Source organism: Chinchilla lanigera, unplaced genomic scaffold, assembly GCF_000276665.1.
Source record: "Chinchilla lanigera isolate Chin_1 unplaced genomic scaffold, ChiLan1.0 scaffold00044, whole genome shotgun sequence".
Lineage (NCBI taxonomy): Eukaryota > Metazoa > Chordata > Mammalia > Rodentia > Chinchillidae > Chinchilla > Chinchilla lanigera.
The window spans coordinates 12,757,023-12,766,792 of record NW_004955445.1 but is presented as its reverse complement, the minus strand read 5'-3'; the positions used below and the strand labels follow the sequence as shown (position 1 = coordinate 12,766,792).

At 43.0% G+C, this 9,770-nt stretch overlaps 1 protein-coding gene across 1 annotated transcript in view; it reads left to right on the top strand.

Moving 5' to 3' along the window:
• Nucleotides 1-9,770, top strand: part of Pkig (protein kinase (cAMP-dependent, catalytic) inhibitor gamma) — a 100,773-nt gene that overhangs the window by 51,942 nt on the left and 39,061 nt on the right. The window lies entirely within an intron of this gene.

Below are 9,770 nucleotides of genomic sequence, written 5' to 3'. Positions count from 1 at the left end.
AGGTGGTTGAGTGTGTTTTTGGTTGTGTCTGTTTCTTCCAGTCTGTTCCATTGATCCTCAGGCCTGTTTTTTAGCCAGTACCGGGTGGATTTTATGACAGTAGCTTTATAGTATAATTTCAGGTCAGGGATTGTGATTCCACCTGACTTGTCCTTGGCTTTAGCATTTTTAGAAGCACACACATAGCACCTTTCATACTTCTTTTCTGATTCAAATCTTAAAATACTTAAAATCAGACTTATAAATTGATTAAAAGTCACATGCTTTTAAAGTATTTCTTTTCTTTTAAAATCAGCCACTTAAATAAAACATCTTGAGGGCAGTGTGTATTAGTGAGGGGCTTGGGGGTGGCGTGGGGAGGGAATGTGTTTAGTGAAATTGTCCAGGAGCGAGCACAGCTCACTTGAAGCCAGAGATTTGTCATCCAAATATGTGCAGATTGCTGATGCTATAAATAGTTGAACTCAAGTAAACAGCCTCTTCCCCCTAGCTGCTGCTTGGCCATTATTCACATGCCAGAACAGGCTGGGAGCAGCCTCCCACGCCCGGTTCAAGGCAAGGCACTTGTGTCCAAGTCTTGGGCTGCTTCTTATCACAGGACTTGAGATGCCCGGGAGTCACGTGCTCACCCCTGGTAGCTCCCCACTTTTGGCTTGCCCTCCTCCCCAGTGTGTTGGAGGGCTGTCTAAACTTGCCTAGAGCAAGATTGCTTGCAATTTGCCTACCGCTGAGATTCCTTGCAACTGTTGAAAGCCCTGGGGCCTCATGGCCGTCGACTAAAGTAGATTTAGAAGGCACAGGCATGTCTTTTTCAGAGCAAAAGCACCCAGCACTCATTTTTTTGGAAACTGAGAGTGGCACCGGTTGTTAGAGTTGCTGTGAGCTGCCTGTGCCAGCAGCTGATCTGCTCTATGGCAGGCTGGCCAGGCCAGCTGCTGACATTTCCAGAGTCCCTTTGAGGACTCAGGCAGAATTCTGACAATGAAGCAACTGAGGACATTCTGTGGTTATTACTATTTCCTTTGGGAAAAAAATAAGTTGCACTCCTCTACACACACACACACACAGTCCTGCTTTATCTTTGTTCATTTACAATGAGTCTAGCATCAAAGGTCCATTAAGAGGTGATGAATAATTTGACATTTTGTTGTGGGGAGACAGAATAAGGGACAGCAGAAAGAATACTGTATTAAGGATCAGGAAGCTTGAATTCTTGGGCAAGATACCAAACTTTTCTTTAGTTTCTTCATTTGTCAGATAAGCGTAGTTCTGTCTGTCCTATTTCTTGGGGTTGATGAGAAAAGAGAATGCAAAAATACTTTCTGGATTATACTAGACGAGTGGAATGTGAAGGAGAGGGGGGGTGGGTAGTGGAAAGGGCTTGTACACTAACTAGTCTCCCAGGCATGACCTTCTACTCTGTGATCTCAAGCAAATGACTAATGTCTCTCAGCCTCAATCTTTTCATCTGTAAAATGAGAATATCAATATTTATCTTTTAGGAGTGTTCTAAGGATTACAAATAGTATGTATACCCCAATGACAGATGGTACAAAAGAGTTAAATGTGGAGATGCTCAGGTGATTTAAGATTCTAAAGCTGAAGAAATACTCAGTTTGTAGGCATTGAAATTAGCAAACAGCTCTGCTGAAACTTGACAGCAATAATTGGTAATAATAAATTTTAAAATCCAAAGAAATACATGAACATGATTTCTAAAACACATCTGCGTCCAGAAAGGGATCAGTCTCTTGCTTTCCCCTCACTCTGAGGCAGCCATTTTATTTTTCTACTTTTACTTCTTTTGGTGTTTATGTCCATTTCTTCTTTCTCCATTTCCTTCCACAGTGCTGGGGATGGAACCTAGAGCCTCATGTGTACTAGGCAAGTGCTCTACCCCGGAGCTACACCTCAGCTCCGAGAATTTTTTTATTTTTTAACATTGTCTTCTACTGTTCTTACACACAAAATATTTTTAAATCTTTTATTATTAGCAAAAATCTGCAGTTAGCCTAAACATTTTTTGTTGCAGTCAGATCCAAGTAAACCACACATTTCTGTACTGCTCTTCATTGACTTGTCCATTTCTGATGCTACTTGTTGGCTTCCTGGGATGACATGTGAGGCTCTAGCTTTTTTAGAAGCACATAGCACCATTTACACTTCTCCTTTTCTTCTTCTCCCAGTTTCACAGGTGTTGGTCAAGTTGTATGTCTGTTTTACAGTGTTATGTGATTGTAAGTATTATTTACTGTAGAGCCAGTAACACTCAGTATTTTTTTTCCCTGAGTGACCGTTCTTCCTGGATGTAACACTTTATCCTTTAACATGCCTATTTTTCGTGTTCCTTGCTGCTACGTCTTTCCGTACTTTCTGTTTCAGTAATGTTTTTATCGTACCTGTCAGGGAGTGTCACTTGTTTCCCTGGAGCTTTCTGCCTCCTGCTCTAATCAGACCAGTCCTTTCCAGGCCTGTGGCTCTGCTCAGTGTCCAGAACTATCTTCAGAATCACCTAGCGTCCCTTTCACCCCTTGCTTATTGAATCCTTGTTTCCTAAGTTCTTTTCAGAAATCTGAGTTGAAACCCTCATTAAAGTGAAGCACGTTCCCTGATTCAGAAATAGTGCATGCAAGGGCTGGGGATTTAGCTCAGTGGTATAGCGCCTGCCTGGCAAGCGCAAGGTCGTGAGTTCGATTCCCGGTACCAGAAAAAAATAAAAACAAACAAACAAACAAAAGAAACCCCCGCCTGAAATAGTACATGCAGTATCAGTCCCCATGTGTCTGAAAGTGTTTTTACCTTGCCTTGTTGAGTATAGAGTTCTAAGTCCCACATCAGTTTTTTTCAGAACTTTTTTCTTGGAAAGCAGTTTCATGTACCCATAATGCTGAGAAGAAGTCTGATACTGCTCTGATTTTTTTTTTTTTTTTTTTTTTGGTACCGGGAATTGAGCTCAGGGCCTTGCACTTGCCAGGCAGGTGCTGTGCCACTGAGCTATATCCCTGGCCCATTTTTTGTCATTTTGAGACAGGGTTTCGCTACGCAGCTGGGGCTGGCTTTAAACTCACTTTGTAGCCCAGGCTGACCTCAAACTCATGGCAGTCCTCCTACCTCAGCCTCCAAAGTGTTGGGATTACAGACATGTGCCACTACACCCGGCCTCTGCTCTCTTTGAAAAAGTATGTTTGCTCTTCTTGGAAATTTTTAGGCTTTGCTCCTTTTAAGTCTTCAAGGTTAGGAGGCTATATCTAGGTATGATCCTATTAAGCTCTTTTTAGGTTTTTCAGTTGAGAAAATTATGTCTTCCTTTAACTCTGAGAAATTTTCTTTATAATTTCTTAGATAATTTTCTGTTGCCCCTTTTCTCCTCCCCGGAATTCCTATTTAGGGTCAAGTTAAACTTCCTGGATTGTTGCTCTATATCCTTTTGTATCCACTGTGTATTTTCCCCATATATTGTAAAAGATTTCCTTTCCTCAATTCTTAATTTCAGTATTCATATTGTTAATTCCCAAGAGGTCATTTTTGTCAGCTAATTTCCTTTGTTCTTGGCGGGCGCAGTATCTTCAGAATCTGAAGACGTGAGAAGTTTTTTTTTTTTTTTTTTTTTTGGTTTTTCTCCGGTACCGGGAACTGAACTCACGACCTTGTGCTTGCCAGGCAGGCGCTTTGCCGCTGAGCTAAATCCCCAGCCCCCTGTGAGAAGTTTTTTTTAAAGCTTCTCATTTGTCCAAGTTTCTTTTACTCTATAGGGTCTGTTTTCTCTTTATTTTAGTCCTTGTTATGCTGTTGGTTTTCTTCAGATGCCCTGCGATTCATTTTTTTGACCATTCATAATCAATAATGGAAGAGTCCTTTCAGGATATAGGCTTTGTTTTTCTGTAGAATTCGTTGTCTACCACATAGGGCTCTCCCTGCCTGGGAAGCTGCTGGAACTCTGTGTACCAGTGGAAGGGGCACTTTGCTTCAGGACCGGCTGTTAGACTGAGGGCCCTTAAGAAGTCAGAGTAAGGAGGCCAGTCTCTTACTAAAGGCCCTTGATAACCCCAAGCAGTTCATTCAATTGAAAGAGCTTTCTGTCTTTGCCTCTACTTCTATAGAACTTCCACATCTATCGATCTATCTGTCTATCTATCTATCTATCTGATAAATCTCAGCTAATTCTCAATTGTCAGTGTAGAATTTCTAGCGTTATAGCAGTGGAGAAATGAATTTGAAGTGTCATGACAACTACAGCCTGGCTTTGATAGGACAAAGAGCTAACTGCAGTTTAGCAGTTCTTTTGAACTGAGAAAGTGAGTCAGGTTAACCAGAATTTATTCATTCATATCCTTGCTTTCAATAGATATTTGAGTTACTAGCTGAACAAGTGACTCGACTGATCTGTGTCTGCACTTTCCTGAGGTGTCAAGTGGAGATAACGCTTGTACCTTCCTCATAGGATCTGTGAGGATTAAGTGAAGTGCTTTATGTAAAGCAGTTAGGCTATTACCTGGTAAATGGTAAAGATTCAGAAAAAATTTTTGTTTTGTTTATGGATTTTCTTATGCTAATAGCTGTTTCATACCATGAACAAAATACTACTAAGTTGACACAGATCTTTTTCCATAAGAAGCTCAATTTCTAGCAAAGGAGTAAGACGTGCCCAGAAAGAAGTGTGTCTCAGAGGAGAAAAGGATAAGGTTCTTAGGAGAGGAATAGAGAGTACTAGGGAAATTCAGAGGAGAGAGAGAACCCTGTCAGACTAGGGATGAGGGTATGGAATTAAGGGCAGGTTTGTGATGAGTCCCTCGGACCAGTTCTGTACATGTAAGCTATCAGTTTCCTCCATTTCCTTTGTCTTCAAATTAAGCCCATACTGCTGTCTGTGGAGCACAGCCCGATTTCCTTCAGGGAAGTCCCTTGGTGGTACATGCTGTAATCCCAGCACTTTGGGAGGCTGGGACAGGAGGATTACCATTCAAGCCCAGCTTGGATAACATAATGAGATTTTATCTGAAAACGAAAAAAGTGTGAAGGCCCTGGGTTTAATCCCCAGTACTAGAAAAGAAGAGGGGGGCAGCAATGAGGACATAGGGACCCAGGCCTGGCCACCAAACAGCCTTGAATTAGACCACAAACTGAGCCACCTGCACCGTGGCCTTTGAGCAGCTTGGTCAGTACCTCCATGTATCCATTGCAATAGCTGTAAGGTGTGAACATTAATCCCGTCTCCTGCACCTAGTCTCTGTGGGGGGATTCAGTGAAGTAGCATTTCTAGAGAGCTCAGCAGATTGGCCCAAGTGTGCAGTGTATCCACTGCTGTCAGTTGTGATACAAATGAGTATGCTGATGGATGTTGTCAGGGTCCCTCTTCATGGATTCTGTCACAGATGTAGAATTATTCAGTCTGCAAGGCAAGTATTACAGAGTACATGTTTTTCAGAAAATGATAGTGTTTTATGAATGGGCTCCTTACAGTTATCTTTGTTCAACTAACAAAACATCATTCAAAGCACTGAGGGTGATGTCAGTAAACTGACCCATCTCAAAGGCCTACTTTCATTTCCCCACTCCAGTGTTTGGAATAAAGGCATAGCCAAACAATGGCTCCAACCTCCAGTCCTCCAGGCTGAATGTTGCTGCTGCGAATGTGCCTGACATTCTCAGTGGGCCTTTGTTCATTACTCAACCTGACCTTCTGGAGAAATATAGGGCCTTTCTTCTGACTTTCCAACATCCTTGGCTTTGTTGCCATGTCACATCATCATCCTTGTTACATTGTCATCAGGACAGTGGATAGTGACCCTGAGTCAAAATTAAAAATAGTGCCTTTACTGCTAGGACATTGCACCTTACTTGTGCAAGTTTGTTGTGGTGGTGGTGCTACTGGAGATTGAATCCAGGGAGCATGGAACTACATTTCAAGCCCCCTACTCTGTTTTTATATTTTGTTTTGTTTTGTACCGGGAATCGAACACATGACCTCAGGCTTGCCAGGCAAGCACTTAGGCCGCTGAGCTACATCCCTGGCCAACCCCCCGCTCCATTTTTGAGACACGATCTCATTTTGTAGTTCAGGTTGGCCCTGAACCCATTATGTAGCTCAGGCTGGCCTCAAACTCACGGTGATCCTCTGCTTCAGCCTCATGAGTGCTGGGATTACAGGTGTGTGCCACCATGCCCAGCTCTTTAGCCACTTTTATTCCTTATTTTGAGACAGAGTCTTGCTGAGTTGCTCAGGTTGGCCTTAAAGTTTTTATCCTCTTGCCTCAGCCTCCTGAATAGCTGGGATTACTAGTGGGCATCACAATTCCTGAACTTTACAAGTCTTGAATTTACGAGTGTGTGCCAGGCGCTTAACCCATACAAAACTTGTAGGACAAATGGTATTGTATATTACGTTGGGCAACCAAGGTACAAAGCTTGCCCAAGGTCATCTACAGGTAGAGGAAGGCCCAAGGACCAGAAGGTCCTCATGTCCCTCCCATCTGTTAACTGCTGCTAGGGGGATGGGGGAGGGTAATTCAGGGTGGTGGTTTTTATCGCATAACAGTCTACACACTTGTGCGAAAACCTTCACATTGGCAAAACCCTCCTAATAGGGTGTGTTTGCTTGGGCCCTTCCTGATAAGCACCAAAGTTTTCCAGAACTAATTAAAATTCTTGTTAAGTTATAAACTGCTACTGCTTTACTGTCACCTATAAAGAACTGCTTTTTTTCTGGATGTGCTGGTGCAAGTCTATTAATCTCAGATACTGTACTGGGGAGACTGAGATGGGTGGGTCATGAAAGTCTCAGTGACTTTCTTGTTGCTGAGACAAAATGCCCATCACCTACAACTTAAAGGAGGAGAGGTTTGCTTTGGCTCACAGTTTCAGAAGTTTCAGTTCATGGTTGGCGGGCTTGAATGCAGAAGCAGCAAGAAGGGCCAGGTGGGGAAGAAAGCTGCTCATGTTATGGCAGCTAGAAAGCAGAGAATAGAGGAGCCCCCAGCAACCCACCTCCAACCAGGCTTCACAGCAAGTCAACCATAGCGCCCCCATAATTCGGTCACCTACCATGTCGGCTGTGGTGTGCATGCCTGGGTTACCAGTAGTGAGGAGGCTGAGGCAGGATTATTCCCCTGTGTTAGTGCATGCTTATAATCCCAGCACATAGTGAGTTCAAGGACAGCTTGAACTATATATCAAGTCCTTGTCTCAAAAAACAAAACAAAACAAACAAATATTTAATTAGTTCAGCGGCACAGTGCCTGCCTGGCAAGCGCGACATAGTGAGTTCGATTCCCAGTACCGGAAAAAAAAAAAAAAAAAGATACTGGGGTAGAGCACCTACCTCGTGTGTGTAAAACCTTGGATTCAACCTCCAATATCACCAAAAACAAAGCCACAACAAAAACCTGTTTTCCTTGCAGAGCTCCAGTCTTAACTTCCCATCCTCATCAAAATAATTTCAGCAAATACCGAATCTGCCCTTTTTGGGGAGAGACAGTTGAAGCCAGACTGGCTGTAGGCCGCCTGGTATTTTGGTAGCAAAGCAAGTGAGTGCCCCCTCTGATTGATTGGCTTAAAGTGTTTCTTTTCCCAGGCAGGGTGGAATAGCCATTTTGAGAAAGAGGATTGGCATATGTGGTGACCTAGTTAGGAGTTACGAGTCTCAATATCTAATTCTGGCCCTTTCATTTTGAGCTGTGTGTCACTTCTCTGTTTCACTTTCCTTCCTAGGAAAGCGGGATTAATCATGTAGCCCCTGGCTATCTAATTCTCCCAGGGGAATTGTGAGACTCAGATGTACAACAGACCCAGACTATGTACAACAGTGAGAGTTAACATTTATTGTTTCTTAGTACATGTATACCAAATATTTTCAGTTCCCTTACATGTGTTGTTTAATTCTCACAGTCCTGAAAAGGAGGCACTTGCATCCCATTTTACAGGTAAGAAAACTGAAGTTCAGAGGGATAAGTCACCTAGGACACAAATCCCTATCTCTGGCTCCTGATCGCTTGAGTGTCTCATTGCTTCCCGTTATACACAAGAGTGGAGAGGTTTGCATGTCTACACTTTAAAGCCCTCAGCCACTGGAAGACGTTTTTATCTCCTCACCACTGCTATTCCTTGTGGGTCCCTAAGGACAGTTAAATTCTCTTGTTTATCTTATCTAGTAGTTTATGCTGCCTCTTTTCAGATCCCCTGGGACTGTTCAGTGAATTCTTTTGAGTTTCCTCCCAGAGAAACATTTCAGCTCCACCATAAAGGGACTTAAAGGAGCTGTCCTCAGAGCCCAGCACCTGGGTAAGCTCCCAGAACTGGTTTCCGTCATGGAATTCCAGAAGGGGAAGACACCCAGGCCATCATTTTACTAATAAGGAAACTGAGGTCCAGACTGGGAGATGACCTGCTTGAGGCCATTCATTGCTTTGAGGGAGTGGCCAAGACCAGTACCTCAGACAACAGACTAGCGCTGTTTCCCTGGGGGCTTGTCATCTCCTTATACTTAGAAAACTAGAGAGTTTAGAAGAGAGAAAAGAGATGGACACAGCATGGGTTAAGGTATCCTCTCTTATATAACAAATTAAAATACAGCGAAGCAAACTAGATAGCCTAGTTGCCAGTTATTAGAAACAGGGATCTATGCCAGGAGCCTTGGTGAGTGAGTGAGTCGATAGGAAGCTTTTTGTCACTATGCTGTGGGGTTGAAAATTGAAGGAAGGATGTTAGGCAAAAGTGAAGGGCATGGGGTGAGTTACAGCCCCTGGCTCATTGTCCAAAGGAAATGGATCTCTCCCATGGATAGACAGGTGGAAATTGAGCAAGTGAGTTGAGTGGTTGACATCATCAGGCTGAGCATTGGATTACAACAAATGGGGACTTACTTGGCGTGAGACGTGGGAAACACCCACTGCAACCTCAAAGTGCTTTTCATTTAGGAGGCAGAGAGGGAAAGACCAAGAGAGACTGCTGCCTGCACCGCAGGTCTGGACTACTCATCTTGAATCCTGATTTCTTAACTTTACCTTCATTTGTGACGAGGACATCTGGACTTGGAGGAAACTTTGCTCCCGTGAGTAGAATTGTACCAGCCCTCCGCCCCCAGATCCAGGGAGAGGCAGAGCTCTCTGGAGAGCTTGCTTTCCAGCCTGTTGGTCACAGAGGGTCTATTTTTATATTATGATATCTGTGAGTTTGCTCTAAATTATAGCTTTCTCTGAAATTGCCTAGGCCTGGAAGTGGAGCCGCTCATCACAGATGGGGTCCATTCAAATGCTGGTTTACTTTTTTATCCCAAGAACTTTGACAGAGGATCTAGAGTTTTAAAGGAAGCCTTTGTTTTGTTTTGTTTTTTTGCCAGTGACTAGAGATTGACGCAGGGCCTTCATATTGAGCTACATCCCCAGCCCTTTTTAAAAATTTTAGTTTTTATTTTGAGACAGGGTCTTGCTAGTTGCCCAGCCTAGTTTGAATTTATAATTCTCCTGCCTCAGCCTCTCAGAGTACTATAATTATAAGTGTGCACCACATACCTGTTTAAAAGCAGTTCTGTCCCCCAAATATAGGTAAAGAAGTAAATCCTCTCTTAGAAATTGGTGTTTGTAAACCTTAATTTTTAAAATTACAATGATAGTGCAAAATTTTTATGGCTTCTGCAAAGAAGTCTCTCTAAAAGCGAAAATTCCCCACAGTCTTCTCACAAACCTAAAATTGCTATGTTAAATTTCAGGTACATATATGGTTAGATTTCATGAGGTTGTTGTGTCACATACTGCAGAGGCAGTGTGGAGAACTTC